At 41.6% G+C, this 26,072-nt stretch overlaps 1 protein-coding gene across 1 annotated transcript in view; it reads right to left on the bottom strand.

Annotated features, from left to right (window-relative positions):
- LOC117231280 (fringe glycosyltransferase) overlaps positions 1 to 26,072 on the bottom strand; it is a 130,247-nt gene that overhangs the window by 30,047 nt on the left and 74,128 nt on the right. The window lies entirely within an intron of this gene.

Below are 26,072 nucleotides of genomic sequence, written 5' to 3'. Positions count from 1 at the left end.
CGTGGATAAAAGGTTGAGGCGAGGTGACAGGTACGATCGAAGCATCCGATTATCTTTTACGTTTCTTCTATAGGAATTATCGATAAGATAAATTTTTAAACGATGAATTTCGACGTTCCTCGGTGAGTCAGGATTTTGAAACATTTCTACTGTTCATATTTCAGAATTCTTGATCGTACATATAATTTTTATTTATTTAGGGGAAATTCGAAGAAGCAAAAACGCACGAAATGTATAAGATAAAAATAAATAAATTACTAATTAATAAGTTACTCGTTCTGGTGCTTAGCAGGCAAGGCAAATTTCAATGTCGCTTCTTTTTGATCTACAGCCTAATTATCAATTTCTCGATACAGACATGAAAATAGCAAGTCGTCTCCTTCGGTGAATATTCGTTTTCGTAATGGGAAAAATCTTCCGCTCGAGACGATAGAAGGGCGCAGCTTCGCGAAGGTGAAAGAAAAAAAAAAAGAAGAATCGGTTCGATCGAAGTTTGCGAAATTGTCAAGGGAAGAGCGGGACGAAAAGGAAGAGGCAAGGGAAGCGGAGAAAGGTGTTTTCGATCGGGCACCTCCCAACGACCTGGAAAATCGTCGCAAGAAAACCTCGCGTATACTCTGGCCACGTGACGAATAGACTCGGACTATTCTGCGCACCAAAGGCGCTTCAATTTCTATCTCTATCGCGATAAATCGTACATTTCGAAACGAAGAAACTGTGCGTGTAAAATTAAAAGAACGCGCATTTCGTATATATTTAATGGATATTTAATTTTTGAGAAACTAAGCAGAGTCGATCAACTTGCCTTCCATGTACGAGCCATATTCTTAGAGTCGATAAATTAGAACGTAAAGGAACGCGATGCAAAGTTCTCAAATATTTGCTTCGAAACTCACGATTATTCGTGTCAGCCGCTTGCGACAAATAAATTGATGAATACAAATCGCTTGTTTGTTTCAAAAGTTAGACGTTATCCGCGTAATTAGATGGTAAAATTGAAAACTTCACGAACAGCGGAGTGGATCGATCTGGCTGCTGAACTCGATGCTATAAGCTCGATAGTAGGAAACGACGTCTAAAACAAATTTGAATCAAGTTCGAAACATCTAATACTAAACAGGTAAATTTACCAATGTAAATCGCTCCTTTCTTTTTAGTCTTTTTTCCTTTCTTTTCTCGCGCGACTAGATAACAAAGTCGGAATAACGATAGAACCGAAGTTGATGAATTTAGTTTCTAAAACACGTACGTTTCCATCGTTGGAAATAACACCCGCGATGAATTTTAATTAAATCTCGAAAAAAATCTACGATATACACATGTATCTAAAGTTTTACTCGAAAAGCAGAAAGAAATTTATTTCTTCGAATTCCTATCGACATACAGCAAAGTGAAAAATAGACAGGACGTTTTTTTTTCGGATTGCTTAAGAACGTACTCGCGAGAAATCGCGAGGAAATCGAGCGTGTCGAGGCGATCTCCTGGCGATCATAGCCGCGGGCCATTAAAGCCAGACTCCTAGGAGTCCTGGACTCTCTATCCATGCCAGCGATACTATCTCGCCGCCGGTCTAGAACTCGTGCTCCTTTCCTCATAGGCTAGGCGTGGTACATGACGAACAACCGTGAACCGAGGCATGCTGCACGTGCGTACCTACCAATGAAACCGGTCTCCCGGTGCTGAAAAAACCCGACAATACTCCCGTACACCGTTTAGTGCGCGGGTCGCCCGGCTAGAGCCATGAATATTCGCCGGCAGAAACAATCCGATGAAAATTGTTCGCTAAAAGCTACAACGGTCGTTCCTCGAGCGACAAACTAGAACAGAGGACTCGTAATAACTCGAATAGACTTTGAATAGAATTTGAATCTAATAATTCCGAGTACTTCGATTCTTCTCAAGGCGCTTCTTCTCGAAGCAAATCGCGAGCAAAATTGCGAAAATTGCGTAGGTTTTCCAAAAGATTCCAAAGATTTTTCTGCCGATTATTTGTAATTAAGACGGCGTGACGTTGTAGGTTATCGCTAAAAGCCGAATCGTAGATTTTTAAGGAGGAAGAAGCGTGCGGGAAATGTCTGTATTTCTGTCTGCGATCTCGCACGAAGAATCGACGAAATTCCACGTCAACGTGGAACAGCGACGTCGTATCGATTCGTACAAGGTTTTTGTAAAAGTTGAAGCTTCTCGAAAATCCCGCAAGTCAGATATAAAGATGGTCTAAATAAAAAAGTAAAGAGAAAATCGGCAATTTCCAGCGATATCCAATTAAATCCGAAAAGACCGTGTTCCAGCGGGTTAGCAAACCTCGAGAGACTGCAAAAGCTCGGTTTAATATGGCGGACGGTTATAATCTACGGCATAATTTTCGCAAATGCCCCAAGGAACGTCGATCGAACGTAAGCCCGTGGTGGATGTTAATTGCTCGTTGGTCGGATATCGGCGGCGCGAATAAAGCATCGGATCGGTTCGGTGGTCAGGTGAATCGGCCGTGCCAACAGCCATCGTATGACAAGGTGGAGGAAACGGATGGGACTTCACGGACCCATTAGATATACACCGGCGATTGGACAGACCCGATAACGTGCTTCCCTCCGCGATCTGCCCTTTCTTTCTTCCCTTCGGGATCCCATTTGAATAACAGGAGGAGAAAGAAGTCACGAGAACCCGTGAAGACTCGCGTGGAATCCCGGGGTCAAGTCGCCACCGAACGCGCAGCACCGAAGCTAACACGGACCATTCTTCTCTTTGTTTTCTCTTATTTAACGTGCTTGTACCGGAGGTTAGCTTTGGGCTAAGTTTCAGTTAGGTTGCAGCGTACAAGTTGTCGAATTTTCTTCAACCCTCGAACGTTCGCCGTATCTTCCAGCTTTCGGCTGCGGTCGGTCCGCGCTGGTTTCGTCATCGAACCGATACTCGCGTGCTTTTCCGCTATTTCGACGTTTCCATACTTTAGCAACGAGGAACTGATACAACGATACAATATTTATACACACGGTGGTTCATAAGTCGTCTTCCCATTTAAAAGTCGCGTCGCTTTTTCCTTATTACACGTCGCAATGTAAATTTTCGCTTCGAATTTATGGATTACCCTCGGCTCGCCGTGACAATTACAGATCTCGCCGATTTACATTTTACAGCGTACGGTCTCGAGAGTGAAAGGGCTGAAACGGAGGATAGTTGGCGGGAATAAATATTAATGCAAAGGTTAATAAATATGAAAATGCAAGGAACGTTTCTTCGATTGGAAAGTGGAACACGATCGTTAATTTCCGAAGAACCGATTCATTCGGTCGATTCCCATTATCTCGTTCGAGGTTAATCACTGACCGCGTTCGTGTCTGTCATTCGGGCCAGTTTTTGCTCGCGAGCTGATCGAACTACGCGACACGACGCAAGGTGATTGGAAGTTGGCTAATTAAAGCCAGCTTTTACGCCGACCGCGTATAAACTGTTATGCGTTACTCGAAGATGGATGATGTTATTAGCATACAGGATGGAGCTATCGCCTTGACGGTTTCAGTAATGGTTTTCTTCATACAGTGTCGTGTTGCTTCACTCGTCGCATAAATTTCGAGATCCGTCGATTCCGCCCGGAGTTAATGAAGGAAACGACCGCCACTCAGCGATACTCGCTGATACAATTCAACGATAATTTTATCCTTTACGATAATTAGCTCTCGCTAAAATTCCGTTTGTTCGAGGCAGAAAGTTCCGGTAAATACCGGATTCAACGAACTTTCGCTCGTTGGATCCACCACATACGCATTTGAACGTGAATTCCAAAAAAAGTATATGAATTATATTACTCGTTGAACAAGTTCATAGAATAAATGAAATTTTACTTCGCGGGAATTAACGTACTCTGAGTTGTCCAGAAGCCTGAATCAACCTCATACGCTGATCAACCTTATAAACCAAAATCTATAGAAGATTGACAATTAGAAACACGACCTTTTTTAATTTCCCTTGCGATAAATAAATTTGCGACTTGGTCGATGTAGCTTCTCAGACTCGTATAAACGCCAATTACAGAAAGTACTTGCCTCCTGACAAGTTCGTACAAATGGAATTCCATCATGTTCCTTCTTTTACGCTATACAGTGTCGCAAACGTCGACTAAAGAAATCCAAATATTTCAAAAACACCCCACCTCGAGTAACGCGTAACGGCCAAATAAAATAAAAATTTTCATCGGACGAGAGCGGCAAAGCCAAACTCCAAAGATCGCGTAACGTGTTCCAAACGATGCACACCCCTGTCGTTTTGCACAGTCGTCAACGAGACACGAAACCTCTTCATCAAAAACTGTTTCGGCGAGAGAAGGAAGAAAATGGGAAAGAAGAAGAAAGAGGGAAGACAGCACCTGGCTGTCGATCGGTTTTAATTATTCGCGAGCCACCCGGCTGTGCAATCCCTGGGATCTCGAGAAATCGCAGAACGGGCGGTCCGGCTCCACCTGACGTTAGCTGCAGATCGCCGGCCAAGATTGCGCCTGGCCCGCTCCCCTGACTAATTACATTCCGAAGGTTTGCTTCGAAGGGGGTTGATGCGTTCTCTCCGCTCCCCCAGGGAAACCGATTATACCATCCATACGATCCTATATCCAATTACGTAGCGACGATTGCCAGCGATCCAGAGATAAAATCACCGACTTGATTGGCCAGTTCCACGACCCGGCCATCTACCTTCTTCCCCTTATCGTCATCCCTTTGAGCCAGACAGGGGAATTTTCGAACCCATTGCTTCGATTAGTAGCGATCGGTGGTGGGAACACGGGAAAGTCGTAAAATCGGTGTCAGGTAATACGCGTGTCGGACCTTTGGTACGGGAATGGAGAGAAATTTGAGGGAACCTGGACTTGGAAACTCGATTTGGGTTGCGTTAAGCGTGCCTTGAATCTTCTTTAAGGGTCTTTTGCTTTTTCCTCGATCGAATCAAGACTGCTCGCTCTTAAAATTCTCCTCGCTGTTCTGCTCGCTTTTTCTGCTTCTTCGCCGTTGTACCTCTTCAAGTATCTGGTTTTTCGGAATGCTTTATTTATAAGACGCGTGCGATACACGAAAGGTAACGGGACCGTATGGAATACTAAAAGACAAACTATTTATATATCGTAACCCTGCAGGGTTACTCGAATTTTTATATTCCAGTCTCGTTGTTGCTTCAACGAACGAGAAGATATTTTTAGGAAACCTTTGGTGTAAGATTGGAACAGAGATATTCCTATGTAATAATAACGATTCTTTCGTGTTTCTTTCCTTTTTGCACTTAGGAAACTTTTCGGTAATAGCAAAACGTGACTGGGTCAGAAATGAGCAGAAGAACATCCACTTTGGGTCATATAGGTCCGAGGAGAATATGCTCATTCTATTAGCCATAGCCACCTTGTTATACAGGGTGGTTGGTAATTGGTGGTACAAGCGGAAAGGGGGTGATTCTACGCGTAAAAAGAAGTCGAAAATATGGAATAAAAATTTTTCGTTCGAGGCTTTGTTTTCGAGAAAATCGACTTTGAATTTTCGCTCGGCACGCGTGCACTTTATCGCGTCTCGTTATAACGGATCTCACTGTAGATCGTTGTCTCGATGGAAAAATTGAAAAAAAAAATTTTTATTCTATATTTTCGACTTGTTTTTTCGCGTAGAATCACCCCCTTTCCGCTTGTACCACCAGTTACCAACCACCCTGTATATATCCTATGGTATATAGAACAACCAATCATGAGAAACTGAATAGGAAAAGCTAAATTGTCCTAATTAGCACTCCCTTACAAATCGTTCTTCACAAGCTTCACAAAATGACTAATTCCTACGGAATTCTTCCAACAAACAAAATTTACACACAGCTAGAAGAACAACAACGGCAAGAAACGAATGTTCGCCCAAGAGGCCGATAAAAATCGACAAACCCTCGGAACGTCGCAAGAATCGAAATCTGAACAAGCAAAGCGCATTAAACGACCAACGAACATAAATCCTTTCAACATTTCCATCCACCTGAAAACTGTTCCAACAAAGATCTCGAAGATCCTAATGGATTCGTCGAACGGCGTGAAACATCGTTTAACGCTCCATCGGTTTACTGCGTGATTAAGAGATCGACGAAAATCGGATGGCGAACAAAAGAGCAAAGGGGCGAGGCGCAGAAAAACGAGGAAAAAGGAGGCTGGCCGAGCACATCGGTATTAACGAGATGAAATATAGATCGTCGTGTAAACGGCAGCCGGTCGTAAAAGCGTTAATTAGCGGTGAACGAGTCCCAATCCGGAAACCGGTAATCGAACGACCGTGAACGGGCCGGATCGAGACGTCTTCCGAGCCCTCGAGTGCCAGAGCTCGTAAAACGAGGCCCCAAATGACACTGTTGCTAATATCTGATGGAGTGTGGGTGGCTGCCGGTCGGTATATTAGGACTAATGAACAGATTAGAGGCACCGATATCGCTCGACGAACCTAACCGCGCGGATAAGCGCGACTTCGTACTGCAGGAACGAAGCCAGCGCGCGTCGAGAAACGAAGAAACTTGGATGAAAAGCTCCTGTCGCTAGAATATTATTAATTTCGTGTCGTTTGTTGCGTTAACATGTTCACCGAGGAATTTGTGACAACGACCATACCCAAATCCACGCCATTCCGTACTACCTGACAGCGAACCGTTAGGTTTTGACATGATCTTTGCACAAGAGTCAACAACCACCACAACCCATTCGTCACCCAACTACTTGACACGACGGACCAGATCCGCAGACTAAAAAGAAAATACCCTTTAGATTGAAGCATTAGATTCAACTAGAATCAACATAATATAAGTTATTATAAACCAAGCTATTGTACCACGCCAAATGAAGTTACTTAAAATTCTCAACGAGAATTGATTGTAAATAAAAAAAAAACTTGACCTTTGTACATGGTCCAACATTATACTTTCCCCATTACGTAGGGTAATCAGGATCATCCTCTCCTTGTCCCTCCAATACCTACAAACGCAACATGTAAAAAGTGCAAGCATTCGACCACGAGACTAGTCTTGAGTCTTGCGTATAGTTTGGCCGTGGTTTGAACAACTATTTTAACTTTGCTACTTCGTTGTATTGAATAACGTCGGGCCCAACGGACACCCTTGTCTGACCCTCCTCACAGTCCAAAATTCTCTTGTATTGTGGTTCTTGACACTCACCACGTTCCTTGTTTCTTCGTATATTTCTCTGATCCTTCGGATTAGTTTTTCGCTAATCCCCATTTTCCTTATTTTCTCCACCAGTTTCTCTCTGTTTAGCCTGTCGAACGCCGCTCTCAAGTCCGCAAAGCAAGCGTATAATTTCCTTCATTGTAATATTATACTTAATTATTTTCGTGAATAAAGGCCTAAAAAATTCTAAAAGCACTCCTAATTCCTAATGCCTGACGTATAGCGTGCTGTGGATAATTATAAAGTCAAGTATATTTCCTGCGCGTTATTTCTTCGACAAGGAATTCCGAGAAACCATCGATCGTGTCTGGATATGTTAAGTGAAATTGTTCTCGCAATGGGTAAATTGAACGATATAGAATATCAACGGATGTTACGTTACGGTGAATTATCGTCTCCCGTAACCAAGGTAGAAGAGCAAAAGACACGTGGATTACGATTTTATGAAATACGTGTAAAGAAATTGATGTAATTGTTACGATAAGCGATTGGTTCGTTCTTAATGAGTTGATATGATATTCACAAACGTAGAAATTAAAACTGATTTAAATGGAATGGATTTGCCGAGCAGTTTCCAATTAAGGAATGATCCGACCGATTAAAGAACAGGGGAAAAACACGGTTTCGAGGCTCAACGTTAGAAAATACGATGGAAAGTTGCGTTTCGAGAAATACGACAAATACTGAGAGATTTTCAACGTTCGACAACCGTTTGCAACGTACGATGCGATCGCTTTTATGGAGAAAAATCTCAAATATTCCGTCACGTTGCGCTCCATTACGCGCCACGTAAGAGAAATCTTTACGCGAGACAGCCAATAAAATCGCAAGGACTGAACGAGGAAGGAGCAACCTGGCAGGAAGGAATTCCTCTGATCTTCGCTACAGCATCGATAGCAAACGTGCGCCGCTATCCGCTGGAATATTAATGAACGATAATTGCGGACAAGCGGCGTCAATTTGCATACGTGTCCACGTGCTGGTCGAACGACGGTCGTCGATATCCGTGAGCCAAATAAAAACGGTTAAAATGAACAGAGAAAATAAGACGAGGGGGAAGAAATTAAGCAGAAAACGAGCGGCTAGAATCGCAAGACTCCTGCACCGGATGCGCTCTTGCAAAAGGAACATCTCGCCGCGAGATATAAGGCCTCGGGTATAATAATATCGAAGTAATGGAGGCAACGTACGTGGCGGAGGAACCGGCCGCCTCCCCACCCGGCAAAGGATACGCGTGTTTTCCATGGCGCGGCTATGGGGGCCGTCATGGGGTCACGAGCACGTCTTCGAACTGGCTGTGGTCACGCCGCGAAGTACTCGAAACTTTGCTTCACCTGTTCTCCTCTGGCCGACGCCTCACTCCTTTCGTTTCGTTTTAATACGATTACAACGATACAGTCACATCTATAACACGTATAATGCGATTAAGCGATAAATAATTAAATACAAGTTGTTAATACGAGCGATAGATCATTGATAAGATAATCGTAGAATAGGTGATATACGTTTGACTCGCACGAAACGCTCTTTTATAGCGCAGTTGGCGAGAGATAAATAGGCGGAAGAAGCGGTCGACAGATTTTCGCGAAGAACGCGAACGAACGCAGCTCGAATAGACATCGCATTTTCTTTTTATCCTGTGTTTCATAGATACACGCCTCTACCTTTCTGCCTAATAAATCACATTTGTACCAGTGCTTCTACTCGCGGAAGATCCTACGGTATTGTCGATCGAGCATAAATTAATTAAAGTATACAGCTACGAGCGCGCATACCGCAGCTGTTAGATTTATTACGCTTTCGGTCAACTGTCGGCGTTTGATATTCTGTGTTATTACGTGATATTGTTATGTTGTGTCATACGTTGCCAAAATTTGGGGCGACAAATGCATCGAAGAATAATAGAAAAAGCTATGGTATATTGAATTTTGGGAAATAAACGCTTCTGAAAAAAAAGAAAAAGAGAAAGAGAAGGAAGTTGTGGTATAGCGAAGGGTATGGAGGGCACGCGGAGAGCCGACCCTAATCGAGACACGCTTCCGGGTTTGCTTGTCAGCGGCTGCTTAGTCGGAGCAATTGTCGAGATGCACGGATCGGCCGATTGGCCGGTAACGGCCAGTTACGCGGGGCGTTTTAACGCGCCGCCGAGTAACGGCACCAAAGATTAAATTCCTAGCCGCATGGGGAGGAAAGGTGTGGTGTCGATTGATATACGGACCCGTGAACGCGATACGCTCAGACTTTAAGCGCCCTACGATTTAACGTTCGATGGATAATAGTCGAGAGAATGTCTGAGGTTTGGCAGCTGGATGTTCGATTGAAGCTAGCAATCTGAGAAAGTTTGAACTATGGCGGGACTAAGAATTTGACGATTTCAGAGTATTCTCAGAGAGGTTCTTGATTACAGATTCTCCGCACTCGAGTTTGAGATACCGAGAATTTTTTAACACGATAGCCTGAAAATCGTAGAACCGAAAATCCAAACGTTTCATATCTCACGGCTTCAAATTCTAAGCTACGATATACGAAGCTTCCATCACCTTTTTGGTCCGATCCGATGAATACTTCTGTTGAATGTAGCCTAATCCGTTTTTGAGTGGAGGTTACCACAACAGGTTCAAAAAAGCTTTTGTTTTTGTTATTACGTTAAATATTTTGCAAATGTCGTTTTATCCTTCGTAATTTCATCGAATCATTCGACCAAGTTTTACTACAAATGGCACACTGTGATCTTCCTTGTCCATTAATTACAACAAAAACTCTCTTTCTCTGCACTCACGACGAGTTCCGTTATATAAAGTGCACAAATGCTATAAAAGAAACGAGAAGCACGGTGATCCACCGATGTATAATTACGAGGCAACAACCGATCGCGACCACAGTAATCACCGCTATCGTCTTTCGTCTTTTAACTTCTATCTTACGCCAGTATGTATATATACATGCATGAATAACGCAATATGTGTCTATGTGTAGAGACGCATGGTGCATACAACGCGTGTATATAAATGTTGGAATTTTGCATCGATCGGGTATCAAATACCAAAGAATAAATGCGAGACGTACGACGATTAGTGGATAAGTAGGAGCATAAATATTATATTTCGTCAAATAGTATCCTTATTTACGTCAAAGATGTTTCTGGTCAGTCATTCGGGATCCTATCCTACGTATGTGAACAAGCAAGTCTTGATTGACTAATAATATAAGTATACTACACGATAAAACCACGAATCCCCCTTAAAGTCGAGAAATTTCTGCTTTGTGAGGAATTTCCTCCTGGTTCGGATCCCTTGTTCTAAGTATCTGATAATACGAGAATCTGAATGTAGTAAGATCTCCTTGTATATAAATGTACATGTAAAAAAGGTATAAGTTATATTCATAATGTTACTATATACAGAAAGGTACGATTTACATACGTATATATACATTATAGTTGCATTGTATAATATATATATGTCGGGCTAAGGTTGGAATTTTGGGCGTTTGACGAACCTTCGCTCGAATTTACCATCGCGGTTATAGCTGATATTTATTGGTACAAATGTGGTCACTACAAGAGGCTACAAGTAATAGCGGCTATCGGATGGTCGAGACGTCGATGACAACGAATTCAGGTTCGACAACGAATCCACGGTCAACGGGATGACGAATGCGATGTGATACACGCACGACTCCACGTACAAGTAAAACTTACCTGAATGAACTAACTTGCAGTCCAAGTGGAACTGCCCTTATATATTCTTCTCCCCACCTCTCGGGTCGATCTTTGTTTTTAAGGAGAGCTATATAATTATTCCATACCTCTGTCAGGTACACGTCCCTCCCGTGACCGTGGCTACGTTCAGTGACCCGTTATGTCACTTACAGCCCAAGCCCATCGTCGTAAAATCAAATCAGAACATTAAAACTATTTCTTAGTTTTATTACTCAAGTGTAGCTATAGTAAAAATCTGGACTAGGGTATTAGGGTTTTTTCCAACGTTCCAAAAGGGAAGCCCCGATGTCCTTTCATCTCCGACATATAAATATACCATAAAGTACTATATGTGATGTAGAATGTATGTAATGTAACATACCATAATATAGTACCATAACGAATGTAACAATATTCTATATTATTATTCTATATTAAAATATTATACATACGTCGGGTTATCATTAGAGTTTTGAGCGTATAATGAGTCTTCGCGTGAATTGGCCATCGTTGCGATGTACTATAGATGATATTTACTGATACAAATGTGATTATTACAGAGTGTGACAAGTAATAACGACGATTGGATGATCCAGATGTCGATGACAAATGAAGTTAGGTTCGATAACGAATTCACGGTCAACGGGATGATGAATGCGATGCGATACACGATTCTGGTGTGACTCAACGTGCTTGTCCACAGTACAAGCAGAGCTTATCTGACTGAATCTCAGTCCAAGTGGAACTGCCCTTATATACTCCTCTTCGTACCTCTCTGAACCCGTCGGGTCAATCTTTGTTTTTAAGGAGAGCTATTTAATTACTCCATACTCTGTCACGTGACCGTGGCTACGTTCGGCGACCCGTTATGTCACTTCGAGCCCAAGCCCACTGTCACAAATCTCGGGCACCCATACTCGGATTAAATCATAAACAACTATTTCTCAGTTTTATTATTTAAGTACAGCTATAATAAAAAGTCTGGACTAAAGTATCGGGGACCTTCCCGAACATTCCAAAAGAAAGGCCCCGATGTCCTTTCGTCATCAAAAAACTGCATTAATCCTCCGACTAAAAGTAACGACCGCGAAATCGACGAATATCGACGATTTTCCTGCTGAGCTGGTCGATCGAAGTTTCGTCTCGACAAGAATGTGATCGGTTAAAACGAGACCGGATAGCCGACCAGAGTGCACTGTGCGTGGAAATGCGGCGGATCGACAGCTCGTAAGTCAGAGGCAGTTACAGAGTCTGAACTGGAATGAACGATGTAACTGTAAAAGAGAATGTCGGAGTGCCATACAGAGTCGGAGAATTTAAGAAGTCGAAAAGTTTCAGAATCTAAGGCTGTATGAACTTAAGAGAGTCAGTTGGAAGTCTGAGAACACATAGAATTGCAAAAACCAGGCATCGCGTGGTAAGGATATCATGCAAAGAACCGACGCTTCCTTGTTCGCGAAAGCCAATCTGCCTCTTATCTGCAATTCTATGCCGGGAAAAGAGCAATCTTCCGATCTAATTAGCTGTTCCGTTGGCCATTGTCGGCCAGCATTTTCCAGCGGGAACGCGCGTCGGCCTCAGTTTTCACGCAGACCAGGCAAAAGGCTCTGCGATGCACGCGGTCGTCACGGGTCACGCGAACGCAATCCCGTCGCATTCAAACAGAACAATACGTCTTCTAATTACGCCGGTGGTTCGTTAAAATCACCGAGAACACTGGCCGTACACACTGCACGAAACGTTGTTTGTCTACGCTACCGCTGAAAAATATATGGACGCTTGTTTATTTTTAACGGATCGCAGATAGAAAGATTCAGGACGACTTTATTCTTTGTCAGAGCTGTCACGACAAAATTGAATTAAGTCAATATGGAATAAGAAGAAGACTGACATCTAGAAGCGTCAAGCGATTGCATAATGGAGGAGCTGTTTTATTTTTAAAGACTTTATTACGATCCGACTGTCGAGCTAGAGATAGGATAAAATTGACGACTTTAATCGTAAGTGATTTGAGATTGTTTCTAATATTAAGTTCAAGTTGCGGCACTCGACGTCGAACTTGTAACCGCGAACCGCTAATTGTAATCGCAAGCTCTACGCGAAGTGTACATCGAGAGTATTTGTTAATAAATATATTGTTAACTATACTCTAGTTTTTCTTCCGCACATATCACGACCCATCCACCTCACGTTCTATGGTTAATCGTAAAAAAGAATTTCATAAAACAAAAATCCTTCAGTCGGCTTATATCTTTGAACTAAATAAGTTCCCTCTGCGGCAAATATAACTATCGAGGGACATCAAAGTGAAAAAAGCCCAGATAAATGGACTTTTTATATTCTTCCTCTTCGTAATTATCCGTCTACCGACGAGTTCGTATAAACGCAGTGCCACTGCCATACCGCGTAAAGGAACTTCGAAATTTATCTTCGATTAAAATTTTATCTTCGTCGCTGAAATTTCCGTTATTCGGATTGAGAAGCTTGAAACGAAAAAAGAAATATTAAACGAGTCGGAGCTGGAAGCTTTGCGAGGGCATTAGCGCGGTAAGACGCGACATGTTAATACCGTGTGTGTGATTATCGTTCCCCGGTGGACTGGCACCGGCACCGAGAGCACTCTGGAACAGTTGTTCTTTGACCAGCGTCCGGCGATTACACGGATCGCCCTACTTCGCGGCCGAGTTCTCACGTGCGATCAAATGCCTTGAGAACTGCTTAAATGTCTGCGTGTATTTCCCAGCATCGGACCAGAACTACCCCGCGAACCGTTCTTTTCGAGTAGTGGAATTCGAGACGCGATCGCTTTCCACCCTGTGGCTTCGGTTTTTCTGCTTCAACGAAACCGGTCGTGGTTACGTCTCCCAATAGAAATCACTCTTCTGCCTTAGACTATGGTTCCGGTGGATGCGTATTCGGAAGAATCGACGAGCTCGATACGTCGATGCGATCAAACGAAAGAAACAAAATCGCGAATGCAGATATCGCAAGGATAACGGAGCTTCTGAAAAAATAGCGAAGCAGAGGCACTGTTTCGAGGAAAATGTTTCATTTTATTCGAAACACATTCCTCTCGTGGCGATACAACGATCTGCGCGGCCAACCGATGCACCGAACGATCGTTGCGCGTCTTTTTGTGTAGTTTTTTCGAGAAAGTTCGTCGCAGCTTTCCGGATGTCCTGAACTCCGCCGTCACAACGTCTCCCCTTCGTCGTTATTCGAAGCCGCAGAGATGAGAAATAATTACACGCAGCTAAATCCGGCGAACAGGGTGGGTGAGGCAACATTTTAAGTTGTTTGTTTTCAAGAAAAGCAGTTACGGTCGCTGCATGACGGGCCGGGGCATTATCACGCAACAGAAACAGATTTTTCGACGCGTCAACCAACTCTACTCTGACGTCGATCGTTATGACTCTGCTCCCAATGACACAACCACCATACAACGACACAACGACAGTGAAGGATATACTTTTTTGTATCGATGTCGCCACTGTTATTTTTGCGACGGACTGTGCATCTTTATGAGCGTACGCATCGCAGTCTGCGGATGTTTCATTCGTCGGAACGCCACGATTTAAGGTGACGTTCATAAGAGAAGCTTGATAATTACGAAAACTTGAGAGGCTTTATCATTCTCGAGATGCATAAAACATTTCAAGTACCGAGGAATCTATTTCGTAGACGTACGATCAGAGATCTGGAACATTTTGAAAGCCGGTAACCTTCGAAACTAGTGAGACCGTGAAAAAGGCCTTGACACAGGACGAAGGTAACTTTCTCGTTCTTCCACTAATCGCTGTTTCAACCCACGATTACTCTTCTTACGTCATCCGATGACTGACAAGCATTGAACTTTCATCATAGCGGATCTGTCGAGCGTGAAGCGCGATTTAGCGGCGATTGAGTTTCCATAGCCGCGTGAAGTAAGTGGAAAATCGGCGGATAAAGAGGAAGCGCGTGCACGGCGTGGCGGTCAAGGTCGCGTGGAAAAACCGGTCACGCCCGAGCGCAGCGGAATCGAAACGCAGGATGTATGCGATTGGCGGGGTAAGAGGAGGAGGACGCGAGAGAAGAAATTAATTGCCGCGCCTCGAGTGGCCAAGCGAGCGGCCAAGAAAAAGGGAGCGGTCGGCGCTTAATGGAGGCAATTTGACGCGGAATATCGCAGATCTCGGGAACGAGTTTAAATTAGCGGTCGGAATCGTTGCCTGTGATTGACAAGCGTACGCCCCGAGATCCGATCTGCAGCGATCGCGCGCCATGTGTTTCGTCGCACGTGAATTGCTCACGTTGAGGCTCGATTGCGAACGCGTAAAAATTATTTGCAATTTCGAATTGACATCCAGACATACTGTGTGTTATCACAGTTTATCGGATACTCGATTGGTAGTCGAGAAAGAAGAGGACTGCAACTTTCGGATCTGCTCTGATCGAACGAAACGTAACGAAACATCAACGGAAAGTGTTACGTTCGCGTGATTGATCGGCTCGAAACACGATATCCATCAGCCGTTGCAAAAGACGAAGTTTCCAATGGCAAATGTTTATTATACGTGCTTTGATTTCGATATTTGATCACTTAGAATCTCGTATGAATTTTAAGTTTAAAAATGTGAATTTAATATTTGGAGAAGAGTACATCGATAATTCTTCGTTACAGAAGAAACGAAAACACGGGCTATCGATAGTGAGCTCGATATCGATATACAGGGTGGTTGGTAACTGGTGGTACAAGCGGAAAGGGGGTGATTCTGCGCGAAAAAAAAGGCGAAAATGTAGAATAAAAATTTAAAAATTTAAAAATCTAAAAATTTAAAAATTTAAAAATTTTAAAATTTTAAAATTTAAAAATTTAAAAATTTAAAAATTTAAAAATTTAAAAATTTAAAAATTTAAAAATTTTAAAAATTAAAAAAATAACGTCAATCGAGACGACGATCTACAGTGAGATCCGTTATAACGAGACGCGATAAAGTGCACGCGTACCGAGCCAAAATTCAAAGTAGATTTTCTCGAAAACAAAGCCTCGAACGAAAAATTTTTATTCCATATTTTCGACTTCTTTTTTCGCGTAGAATCACCCCCTTTCCGCTTATACCACCAGTTACCAACCACCCTGTATATTGTCAATATTTCAAGATTCTCAAGTAAAAGGGTCAATATGTGTCGATACCATATTATCAACATTTATCGACAAATTGCGTTTTCGTCGAGTACCTTGAAATATCGACAACGTTATCTATTGATCGTCCAGGAGCATCCTTAAAGACGACGAACAGAGCGAGATCAATCGTGGATGGACCACGTGTACCATGCAAATTCGCATCTTTATCCACGTGATTGAAAACAATGAAAGCAAAATAAACATTCTACCGTACATTTCTGCACCTTGCACGAGTTTCTACAAATGCGTGAAAATCCGCGATCCAGTCAGAAAATCGCTGGCAACATTGTATAGAACGAAAGAATTAGCCTGTTCGAATATACGACGTTTTGGTAGAAATTCCTCGCGGTTCAACTTCCATCCGATGGAACCAAGTTTTACAAGCGAGAACTCGATGATATCGCGCGTTTGAATGGCCGTGGTAGAAAGAACAGAAATAGAGGGAAGTTCTGTTTCTGAAACTTCTTCATGGTCGGTTGAGTTTCGATCCGTTAAAAGTTGCGTTATTGCGAGCAGAATAAATAGAGGATCGTTAGTTTTTCCGTTTCCTCGTTCTGGCCATTTTTATTTCAAAGACGAGCAACGAGGATTCGAGCGCTTAGAAGGAAACGGAGCTCGAGCGGCCGGGATTGCAGAAGCGGAATGGCAACGAGGAGAAACGATTTGTAACAAAATTCGTCCGGTCGATGTCCAGTGCGCGCCTCACCGGACGCACTCGTAAATAATGTTGATTTTCCGGCAGAGTAAACAGCAAGATGTAATCAACGCGATAGTTTCACGGCGGCGTGCACTCTGAAAACGATTCCCACGTTCGTAACGCGTTCCGCCTCCGGCCGTGATTTCCGCGAGATTTCGACCTAACCGAGCCGACCACGCGTGTCTTTTTCCCGCGTGCTAATTAATCGAAGGAAGCCACCGTGATCGACCGGAGCTGTTCCTCTTCTCGACGATTCACGGCAACGATAATTAATTACGTTCAAAGTTGCGAAAGATCTAAAAATTCTAATGTCCCGAGCTTTCGAAATTTGAACATTTGAAAATTTCGATGCTCGCGAATTTGAACGTTTGAAAATGTAGAAAACTGTAAGATAGAAAGTTTAGATGACAAATGGAATATTTGAATATTTGAACGATTCGAAAGTTGGATAGTTTGAAAATTCGATAATTCGATAACTAGGGAATTCAAGCATCTATTATAAATTCGCCGTGATAATCGATAGTTTCGCTCGAATCGCTAATTTTCGCGCTCGCGTCCATAGCTCCGTTATTCTGAAAATGGGACATAATTACGCTCAAAGTTTCGCGCGTAATTGCGCCAAATACGATTTGTCCACGGAACGTTTCCCTTTGCAAATACTAAACGATCGAGCTTTACCTAAATTTCTCCTACTATCCCATTTTACATGTAAATCCTTTTATACGCATCTCAAACATCGATGGAACTGCCACTCTAATATAACGAGATTTAATTTCGTTCGTAAAGACTAAGGAACTCCGGCTACCCGATCCAATTACCGTTCGAAAACTTAATCGTTTCCTCGATGGAGCAAGAATCGAGATCGAGTAAACTGCGGATTTCTATGTATTTATGTGACATTTGAAAATACAAAAATATGCCGGATACGTGTACCTGATATATAAAAATATATAGAGTATATCCAGAGTATCTTTATAACATCTTTTCATAAATAATACACTAATACTCTTTACGATACCTAGTGAGGAGGACAAATTTCTGCTTAACTTCCATCTGTTAAGTTGTATCCATAAAAATATTTTATCTATTATTAATATATAAAATAAAATTCAATTAAATTAAAAATACAAATTTCCATAAAGATGAGCAATTTACGATTGATTTCCTTCGAAATGATTCTCTTTATAAATAATTTTCTAATACCCTTTACGCTATTTAGCGAATAAGACAAATCTCTGCTTAGATTCCATCTGTTAAGTTGTGTCCATAAAAATATTTGACCTATTATTAATGAACAAAATTAAATTAAATTAAATTAAATAAAAAATACAAATTTTCATAAAGATGCGCAATCTACGATTGGTTTCTTTGAAATGATTCTTTTTATAAATAATTTTCTAATAGCCTTTAAAATAGCCAGAAAAATATTTGACCTATTATTAATATATAAAATAAAATTCGATTAAATAAAAATTTCCTTCGAAATAATTCTTTTCATAAATAATTTTCTAATAGCCTCTAAAATAGCCAGAAAAATATTTCACCTATTATTAATGGACAAAATTAAATTAAATTAAATTAAAAATATAAATTTCCATAAAGATGCACAATCTACGATTGGTTTCCTTCAAAATGATTCTTTTTATAAATAATTTTCTAATAGCCTTTAAAATAGCCAGAAAAATATTTGACCTATTATTAATATATAAAATAAAATTCGATTAAATAAAAATTTCCTTCGAAATGATTCTTTTCATAAATAATTTTCTAATAGCCTTTAAAATAGCCAGAAAAATATTTGACCTATTATTAATATATAAAATAAAATTCGATTAAATAAAAATTTCCTTCGAAATAATTCTTTTCATAAATAATTTTCTAATAGCCTTTAAAATAGCCATAAAAATATTTGACCTATTATTAATATATAAAATAAAATTCGATTAAATAGGATAAGAAATACAAATTTCCATAAAGATGAGCAATCTGGCGATTGATTTCCTTTGAAATAATTTGATCGGCTCCAGCTCGGCCAGGGGTCTGCGCGCAATTATCGCCCGGTGAAAAGTTCGCGCGGTGCCTCGGGAGCTTTATGAACGAGCCGGCGGTGTTTCCACGCTCATTAAAGGCTGGCTTAATTTCGTTGGCCACGGGACGACCTACGGTAGGTGAGGCGAAATTATCTTTAGACAGCCGTGTATATCTGCGGGCGATGCGGCTCTAATTAAATCCGTCGCGGATGATGTCCCACGCGCGTACCATGCAACACGCCACAAATACGGACAACGAGATCGAACGAGGAAGAGAAAAACGAAGAAGGAAACGGTTCATTGTGTAGTCTGGTAACGCGTGTCTCGACGGTGAACGTACGATTCGCCTGCTTTATTTCTAAGGAGAAACGGAGCAGCGGTGAAATTGCTTTGGATATGGTTAATAGCGTCGTGTCAGGGTAGAATCGTGCGGTTTCGATTCTTCGTAAAAGGCGTTCGTGTCTTCGATCGTTTCACGAAACGGAATAATACATTGGAATTTGTCGAATTTCCCTTTATTTTTCGTCTCTTTATCAGACCAACGGTACCGTAACGTGTTCCTAATTAGAAGACCGAGTGCTTTTTTCGTTCGACGAGCACGGGGCAAGTAGAACACTTGCAAATCAGATTTCTAAGAAGAAAGCAGCTTTTAAATTCAGTTAACAAAGGCTGTTGATTAATTGAATTTTAGCAAAATTGCTAAAATTTAGCAAAATTTTAGCAATATCGCTTCTCAATAGCGTTTTACAAAATTTTGTCGGTGTCTAGAAAGCGTGAAAATCTGTCAACAGGTTCTTTTCCTTTTCCATCGTGTCATATTGGAATACTACTTTCTTCGACACTGAAACGAGAAAACGAATCGAAACGTGCTTAATCGGAATTCTCCAAAACTACGGATTCTCGTGTTCATCCACGAATCACGAGAAAGGCGGGATGAAAGAGCTTGTGGTTGCAGAGTGACCTTGAGCGAAAATATAGCACGAACAGGAGATGTAGGGAGAACCGTGCGCGCGACGAAAATAATAATCGAAGGATCGCCAGATTTAGGAGTAAAAGAGGAGGCGGCAGCGATCGTTGGAGTAGCCAGCTCGTCGGCTAATTAATAGTTCCGGGAAGAGGCGCGAGGTGAAGAGAAAGGATCGCAGGATTGCGAACGACGGAGTAGGGAACGAAAGAGAGTCGGAGGACGGAATGCGGGACATGTGGCGCGCATCCGCGTGCCTCCAGCCTGCCAACAGGGTGCGATTTTCTGACGAATGCGAGAATAGGTGCTAGAGGCCAGGGCCGCAATCGTTACTCTTATGACAGGCTTTCGTTACAACTTTAGCTGATAATCGAAGTACACGAAATAATATGATAATATCATCGTACTACGGACTATATTTACGCTTGCGAAGGAAACTTTTAGGACGACCTAATATTCATCGATATGTGAAATGGTACTAGGTTACTTCGTGTTTTATCGGATTCACATATCGCATTCACATTCACATAATTCATATATAGGAAGAAGCCAGCTCTTTGGATATAAGAGATAACATACTTAACCCTTTAAACTACAACTACGGGCATAATCCGTATTAGGCAACCGTATTTTTTTTTTTTTTTTTTTTAATATTTGGTCGACTATTTACAATCAATTCTCTTTGAGAATTATAAGTAAATTATTTCGTCGTGGTACTGTAACTTGGATTATGAGTGTTTATGGCATGTTTGATTCTAGTTGAATCTAATCCTTCAATCTAAAGGGTATTGTCGACACGCGTATTCGGGTGTCAGCAAAGTTTCTGATCAGGCCGCGTAACCCATATTCGGGTGTCGCTTATTTGACTGCTTGCGAGGGATCGTCGTAGGTATTTGAAAAGATATTCCATAATAATAAATTGTTAATTAATAATTAATTGTAATAATAGTTGAATGATTATAAAATAAAAATACGAAAATGGTTTATCAAAAAAATTATTTAGAATGTAAAACTTTAAAGCATTCTATACATAGCCGAGGTTGGTCGGGACAATTTGCACAATAAGTTGTCGTTTTCTTCAAATTCTTTCGTGTCTTTGTTCGGTCCATTCGACGTCTTTTATTCGCGTAACATAGTTTGCACGCGCGTCTAATGCTTCTTCCGGAATCGTTTTTCCGAACGGCGATATTATGCCGACTCCGTCGAAGACAAGGATTTTTTGTATTTTCAGACAACCCTGATAATTTTGAAACTAATAATCGTCTAAATATTCTAATATTTATATTTTTCCTTGTTGCAATTTTGTAAACCGTCAAAGCGTTTACAACAGAAATTCGCAGAAAGAATCGAATGCCAAGTTTTCCGTACCATTTGATTCCTTTTCTAATTGCGGTGGCATAAGAAACCATTTGGTCGGAATGATCTATACCACGCTTTCCTTCGTTATATTCGACAACAGCTAGTGGTTTTAACGTTGCGAACAAACGAAACGAAAGATCATTCTTGAGACCACCGCTTGAGCGATTCGCATTACCAAAATATCGATGGGAGCACCTAGCAGAGAACGCTTGATACTGCTGTACGCGTGGCCTGACAGAGATTTCTTTGAAAAAACGCGTGGCAGTCAACGTGTTAACCGTGGGTATGTTAAGGTCGCGATGTATCGTTTCGTTGGTAACATACCAAGGTGCATCCATTAAGGATCTTAGAGTTTTTGATCGGTGAAACCGTATTTGCCCTCAGGCTCGTGAAATCGTAACGACATTGCCATGAAACGGATGGTAAACTACAATACAGTCGCGCAACGAAGTTTTCATATTATCGTGGAACGGAGGATTCGTCTAGAGAGAAATTCTACAGGTGAAGAACTGCAAGTAGTTTGGAAGTTCGGATTCCTCAAGGTGTGAAATTATAACGATATTACCATGAAACGAGGTAGTAAACCGCAGTCATGAAATTTTCATATTCTTGTAGAATCGAAGGTTGGCGGAGAAATGGAACAGAGGTTTCGCGGACAAATCTACGGGTGAAAATTCAAAGTAACTTGGAAGTAATTTGGAATTCTTCGAGATGCGAAATTGTAACGATATTACCATAACGCGAACAGCGAACCGTACAGCTGCGAGAAAATTGCGCTCGACGTTTTCATACGAAATTAAAATCTCAGAGAAGTGGAATAAAAATCTCACGAGAAGATAAAAGAGCGGCCCGGAGAATAGGAAAATCAACAGGTGAAAACCGAATGCAATTTGGAAGTTTAAATTCCCCGAGCTGTCTCTTCTATTTCGACTCTGCTCCTCGGAAGATTTCAACAATTTTTGACTGAACGACGAATCGATTCGCAAATATCGGAGAAAAAAATTTCACAAAACAGACCACACGAGGAAACTGGATATAATTTGGAAATTTGCTATACTCTCGATACGTCTCTTCTATTTCGACGCTGTCCTCGAGGATCTCAAAAAATCCTAAACGGATGGAAGTCTATGAATTGTATCGAAAGGGGATCCAAATTTGAGATAACGTGACAGTTCGAATTCTCCATAATTCGCCTGTCATTCGGATGGTGCGCGAGAATAATCGGCAGGGAAGAGGCACGCGAGGAATTCACGATTCGGATGCCTGGCGATCCCATGGTCCGAGGCAGGTGCGCGCTTTGTTTGCTCTGTTTTTTGCCGCGCGGTAATAGGAAAACCGCGTAGAGAAGCTGTTCACGCTCAACGAACCGATTTCCCTTCCCTCGGAAATCGCTCGCGCCTACCTTCTAACGCGATATCAAGGTCGAGACGCGTCTCGACCTTCCTGTTGGTGGACGATTAATCCGTGATAACTGTTATTTACTCGAGATCGCGAATACTTTCTCCCGCAACAGGAAATTATAGAAAATTGCAGGAAAAATACAGAATAGCTTGGTGATCTTTCAAAAAATATCGATAAATAGGGAAGACGGTTCTGTATTTTACTTTACTTTAATTCGAAAACAATTTCTACCCTTGAACAGATATTTCTATAATAGCGAAATTACGAGTCAAGAACGAAGATAAATCAATTTCAAGCTACTAGTTTCGATTCTTGCAAATATAAAAGATACCATGTATTTTCTTGTAACGAGTATTGAACTATGAAAGCTGTAAATAAAGAAATAAAAGAAGAAAAACGTTAACTGGTGTTCCTCTCGACAAATTAACCGAGTAAACACGAACGTCGAGGAATAACGAGTACGTCAGCCCATAATCGACATCGCAATTTTTCTAAGCAGAATAACAGAATTTTGCCAATAAAGTTGCAACTCGTAGATCGTTGACACGCGAACCTTGTACTCTTAATTGTAAATTTAAAGCATCCTCGAATGCAGCATTAGTCGTTACGATGCCCGCTACGATAAGCTCTATCGCCAACAATGACTAGTAGGCGAACGATTATCTGACGCAGAGTTCGACAGACAGGTTTTAATAAAACGTTTCGCGTTTCACCAGAGTCTGGCTTTCGCTCGCGCCACGCAATTTACTCGCTCTTCCTCTTTCCGTCCGCTAAATGATTAATGCGGCCACTGGAGAGCCGCGATTCGCTGCTTTCCCGCTGCGACCACCTATGGTTCCTCTTTTTTCCCTGCCCCTGCGCCATGCAAGGCCGTTCCATCTTCTTTTCCGACGAACATCGTGTTTCATTTCTTTCGCCGCAGAAGCTTCTGTCGACTTTCGTCCAATGCAACGCGTTTACTACGAGCGTTCTTTAAACCGACAATCCACCGAAAAGCTAAGCTAAACCACGCTAAGTCGAATCCCGCTGCGTTCTTTCAAATAATTTCCAACTCGATGATATATTTTAACATTTTTTTTTCTTTTTATTTATTAATATTTACAATCGATTCTCGCATTGAGAATTTTCAGTAATATCTTTTAACATTGCAAAATATTTCAAACTCCAACGGAATATGAAAAAGATGGTTAATCGCACGAGCGACTTCCCGTCTCAATTTTACGTTCAAACGCTCGCTTAACCAGTCAGCTGTTATTGACGAGTATACTCGTCGTGAAGAATTGGCAATATCTTACGGCGTTATGACAAGCCTCGTCGATCATTTCGTTGTTATTTAATTCTATATTACAACAGCCACGTATACTCCGTGTTCGACGAGTATACTCGTCATTGCTTACCTTTTGCCACACATTTCAGGTACACGCTTTTCGAAACTTACAAACAAGTCGTAACAGCTGACTGGTTAAAACGCTACGAACCTCTTTTGTTCCTAAAATGAGAGCAAGATCGAAGCGAAGTTATTTTATCCATTTTATTTATCTTATGTGCTTCAATACGCATCTACAGAATCGTTTCCACGTAAAAGCTAAGTTGGTAGCGCGGCAGTAACCAAATAAATACAGGATGGTTGGTAACTGGTGGTAGAAGCGGAAAGGGGGTGATTCTACGCGAAAAAAGAAGTCGAAAATATAGAATAAAAATTTTTCGTTCGAGGCTTTGTTCTCGAGAAAATCGACTTTGAATTTTGGCTCGGTACGCGTGCACTTTATCGCGTCTCGTTATAACGGATCTCACTGTAGATCGTTGTCTAGATGGAAAAATAAAAAAAAAAATTTTTTATTCTATACTTTCGACTTCTTTTTTCGCGTAGAATCACCCCCTTTCCTCTTGTACCACCAGTTTTACCAACCACCCTGTATACTGCAGGGAATTTTAAAGAAGACGCTATATACGAGACGTTTCGTAAATTGCATAAAATTCGTACGCATTTTCAACAACGCGGAAGAATGCGGTAGTTCGATCGTAGAGGGGAGAAGCGGAAGTATAAACATAAATCGTATGTCACCGGAAAGAAACGAAAGAATTGGAACCGGTATCCGTGGAATTTCTCCAATTTCGAGGAAATCGCCGGATCGGTTACGATGGAGCCATTACACCAGGCATCCAACACTCCATCCGATCATTTTTCGTCGTTCGCCGTACGTCGTTACCGATCCTAGATCGCGAATCCGACGTCGTACGAGCTCGACCGACCGGGCAATCAATTTTTATTGCGCTTTGTGCGCCGGATCTCTCGATAAACGCGTCCAGATTTATTTATCGTGGTGGATGGTTCGACGACCGGGTGAATGCGACCCGATAGTACGTAATATACGGAACTAGATAAACGGCTAACGTAGGAAGACAACGGGTAGCAGCTCAGAATGAAACCTTTCACTCCAGTTTAGAATGAGACTGGACTTTAAAAAAATCAGACAGCACCGTATTTCTTTCGCAACGAGCAAGAAAATCGACGAAACTTTCCAACAGAGGGATAGATATCGTGGAAACACGTTTCTCTCGGATTACAGGACAGTCGCGATTGATGGTAGTTTCATCGGTAGCGTAGATCTTTATAAATCGTCCGGTTGATTCTTTCTTACAAACGGCAAGTTTAGTTATCTTTTATAGGGCGTAGAATTCTCAGTAAAGTAGAAATAAAAATTGTACAGTGCTGTGAATGATTAGAAACTCAATCGCAATATTTGATTTTGTCAGAATGTTGAAAGAAAAATTGGCAAAATTACTTTACGTAATTCCATGCTATGATATAAAAGAAAATGAAAGTTTCTCTTGAAGTTCTGTCTTTGAAGAGGTACGAGCTCGATGTTTATCTCGTTATCTTTCCGTTCGATGTTCAATGCATTTTCCTTTCATCTTCGTCGCTTCTGTTTAATCTTCGTCGAAGTTCTTCTTCGAAGCCCCACCTTCATCCTCGTAAATACACAATTAACATACGTCGATCGTTTTCATGCAAAACGAGGCAATAAATCAGTCGTTTATAATTTTAGTACGTTTGTTACAAATTGCTAATAAAGCATTCACGATCCTACAACATTTTTTTCTCGTTTATAATCGCCCAGCATGCAGATACGATATAAAAAGATAAAAATGAAACAGCCTGTATATGGATCGCCCGAAGGCCTCTTCGTCTTCCATTTAACTCGATCCGCTTGTAATTAGTTGAAATATTTTCTAAACAAATAACGTAAATAACAATTGCCGCGTATAAGAAACTTCAGAGTTTCGCATCGCTGTTTTGCGAGACACCCGGTATAGACAGGACGACGAGGCTCGATCCACGAGTCGTTTATTTTCCTCCGTTCCCCAACGATCGGAAGGCGTTCTCCGTCATTTTATTCTCGGTTCATTCTCGTCTCATTTCGCTCCCGCGTCGATACAAAGGAACGATCCCGCCGAAAAAGAATGCGCATCTTGTCACGGCCCGGTTGATTAATTAATACGCGACCGATTACCGATTCGACGTGCTATTAGCAGTAAATCCCGCGTCAGCTCTCGTATCGAGGCCCGGC

This window comes from Bombus vosnesenskii, unplaced genomic scaffold, assembly GCF_011952255.1.
Source record: "Bombus vosnesenskii isolate JDL3184/JDL3185 unplaced genomic scaffold, Bvos_JDL3184-5_v1.1 scf7180000013272, whole genome shotgun sequence".
Taxonomy (NCBI): domain Eukaryota; kingdom Metazoa; phylum Arthropoda; class Insecta; order Hymenoptera; family Apidae; genus Bombus; species Bombus vosnesenskii.
The sequence above is the reverse complement of the archived record's forward strand: the minus strand, read 5'-3'. Positions and strand labels throughout refer to the sequence as shown.